Genomic DNA, 3448 nt, shown 5'->3' with positions numbered 1-3448 from the left:
TCTTACGCTTAATCTGTTTCTCCCCTGATTGCAAGTAGTGAGAGTTCTGCTATGAATTTTATGGACATTTGTGCTATTTAAGTAAAGCTTTACCTAAGTATATATACCTAGTCATATTCAAATTTCAAGTTTTACGGGTCTCGTTCCACTTAACGAAATTTATTTATTATTTGTCCAACTGATCTGGCCTTGTAAGGCAGTCTCCTCTATTATTGTGATTGTGATTTTATAATGCTTTTGATTGTAATAAAATATGTAGCAACTACAACGGATTACTATTGTGATTTTGGTGTGTCACTACCATACCCCATTTCACAGAGGATGAAATGTTTCATGAAATATATGAAAACCTGTTTTTGATACATTCAACCATTAAGAGGGGTGGAATATAGGATATAATGTTTTATGAAAGTATTTCAGTGTGAAAGAATTTTTAAAGCGAAATCTATGAATATTGTGTTATTGAAAACTACGTGTTTCACTGTGTTTGGAACTACAACCTCCAAGAAGGTGCAATAGGGGCACAGGTTTCACTGACCCATAGCCTTCCAGCCCAACCTGCAAAGTATACGGACTTGAAATTTGATGAAGGTGTAAATCTTACGCTGAAAGCATCATTTAAGAAGAGATTGTTCGAAATTTCACTCCTATGGGGGTGAAACATGGGTTGAAAGTCTTTTTTTTTTTGAAATATGTCCCTATGTCCCTATTGAAGCTATAACTACAAAACTACGAAAATTGATATTTGGTGTCTCAGTCAGATACAAAAAAGAAACAGGTTTTTAGCATTTTCCGAAATTCTTCCATTGGGGGATAAAATAATTAGTGAAGGTTTTTTGAAAATAAATCATTATTAAAGAACTACTGAAGCATTTTTATAGCTACATCTATGAAAATAGGTATTTGACATCTCGGTTGGATGTAAAAAAATGTGTTTCGTTGCTTTTGGAAATTTAACTCACTAATAGAGTGAAATAGGGGATGTAATGTTTTATGAAATATTTCACTATGAAAGCATTTTTAGAATTAAATGGATGAAGATTTGAATTTGGCTCCTCGGTTCTAAATAGAAGAATACGTGTTTAATTGTTTTTGAAAACCCAACCCCTAAAGGGTGTGAGATGTTTCAGAAAATGGTTCATTATGAAAGCATTACTAAATATATCTGACAATTCGTATTCGGCTAATGTGTTACAATTTTTAAAAACTACGTGTTTTTCTGGTTTTGGAACTTCGAGTAGAAGGGGATGAAAATTTTAATGAAATATTTATTGCGTTATATTAAAATATTTTAAATCTGCATCTATGAAAACCGGTATTTCACTTCTCAATTAGATATAAAGAAATATGCGTTAGGGAATGAAAGACTCTACGGAGATATCACCACAAGAATACAAACGGCCTGATTAACAAAAACCTTGGACTCCAGCTGTCAGCATTGCTTTTTGGTCATTCAGTGAAAGACCATGCTTCAAAGGCGTTAAGTTTAGAAAGTTTAGAAAGTGTTGCAGTTTATAAAAGACATAAAAAAACGATTAAAGAAAAAAATTCTTCGCAGACCTTGAACGGTCTACGCAAGTATAGAAGCGGATGATAAGCTAGCTCTTTATGCAAATGAGTTGGTCAGTTTATGTTCCGAGACATGTCATGCAGCAGGAACGGAATCCTATAGTTGTTACGATTGGCTAAAGGGAAAGTTTTGCAGAATCACTCGAAATCATTTCTGCAAGTGGCTAAGAATCTCGTAATGAATAAAAATTCTGTACTGAGAATTCCAAGGTGGGAGATGCAAGATTCCCCCCCCCCCCCCCCCGCCTTCCCCCTCCTCACAATGCTATCCTTCTTTACCTACAGCAAAAAATAAATAAATTAATTAATAAATAAAACTAGAGAAATTTCTACTGTGAAACTATTTGCATACAAGAGAACGGCCCTTGAAATTTAACTCTTCAAAGTTTTAAGCCCTGCTCATTCCGGATATTGATTAGAAAGTGTTAATCCACATGTGAAACCTGAGTATATAATCCATGTGACATTTGATCAACGGTGTTCCATAAGGACAGGTTCTCGTTCAAAACGTTCGAAAATTCAATTTCTTTGTAGTTGCATTTTTTAAAGGTGTACTTGTCTAGACTCTTGGAACGGAAAGTTTTTTTTTTTAATCCGTGCTTTACAAAAGTTTCTACAGCCCATTGTTTGAAGCAGTGTCACGGCTGCCATGAGCCGCGCGGGGTACCCGCCATGTGTCCAACGCCTTGTCACGGTTCGCGCGGCTCCCCCTGTTGGAGGTTCGAGTCCTCCCTCGGGCATGGTTGTGTGTGTGTTGTCCTTAGCATAAGTTACTGTAAGTAGTGTGTAAACATAGGGACTGATGGTTCAAATGGTTCTGAGCACTTTGGGACTTAACATCTGAGGTTATCAGTTTCCTAGAACTTAGAACGACTTAAACCTAACTAACCTAAGGACATCACACACATCCATGCTCGAGGCAGGATTTGAACCTGCGACCGTAGCGGTCGCGTGGCTCCCGACTGTAGCGCCTACAACCGCTCGGCCACATCGGCCGGTCTATCATGTATTCTAGAAGAGTTGCACGGTCGTCAGTGGCGCCTGTTCTTTCGAGAGCAGTTACTATCTTCATATCTATGGTTAAACGTTACCCAGCCATTGACCTTCGTCTGTGCGAATGCGCACAGGTTGCCGGAACTCTTACGGGAATCGTCACCTTAGTGTGAGCCAGTAATGTATGGATGGACAAATACCTATTAAGTACATTACGTATGCGGATTGTGGACGGTTGGGGATGTGAGTCTCACGGGAAGCGTGCGAGGGATAAATTCATGCAGTCATGCTGTTCATGTGTGCCCTCGATGGCTCAGATGGATTGAGCGTCTGCCTTGTAAGCAGGAGATTCTGGGTTCGAGTCCCAGTAGGGGCACACTTTTCAGCTGTCCCCATCGAAGTATATCAACAACACCTGTCGGCAGCTGAGGGTTTCAATTAATTATCAGTTGTGAAGGTGATTCGATGAACCCTTTGCCAGGCACTTAAATGTGTTTTGCAGGGTATCCATATAGATGTAGATGATAACTCGTCTCGTGTCGCACGTGCTCAAAATGATTCATACTGCAGAATGCATGCAAACATACTCACCGAAAATACGGACGAATATCAAGTGCAGGCTGCCGAGTGCTGCATATCCAGCTTTGACAGATCGGCTTTTCCTGCCAAGAAGAACAGGAAGTTGCTGTCTAGGAACAATCAGAGGTAGAGGAAGGGTTGATAAATACTCCTTGACTTGCAGACTAAACTTAAATAACGAAAATACATTTTTGGTAAAAATTGGTCAAAACATAATCGTTTGTCCTCCGTATTGGATTAGCTGTTTTGAATATTGAAAATCTGACTTCAGATTCGTTTTCAGCGACATTAAGAATATATATGTAAC

General features: G+C 38.8%; 1 non-coding gene across 1 annotated transcript; it reads left to right on the top strand.

Moving 5' to 3' along the window:
- Positions 1-2863: 2863 nt before the first annotated feature.
- On the top strand, positions 2864-2938 carry Trnat-ugu (transfer RNA threonine (anticodon UGU)). Its single transcript has one exon. It is a non-coding gene; the product is annotated as a tRNA-Thr (tRNA).
- Positions 2939-3448: the final 510 nt, after the last annotated feature.

Source organism: Schistocerca gregaria, unplaced genomic scaffold (assembly GCF_023897955.1).
Source record: "Schistocerca gregaria isolate iqSchGreg1 unplaced genomic scaffold, iqSchGreg1.2 ptg000577l, whole genome shotgun sequence".
Taxonomy (NCBI): Eukaryota; Metazoa; Arthropoda; class Insecta; order Orthoptera; family Acrididae; genus Schistocerca; species Schistocerca gregaria.
Note: the sequence above shows the minus strand (reverse complement) of the source record. Positions and strands in the feature narration are given on the sequence as shown.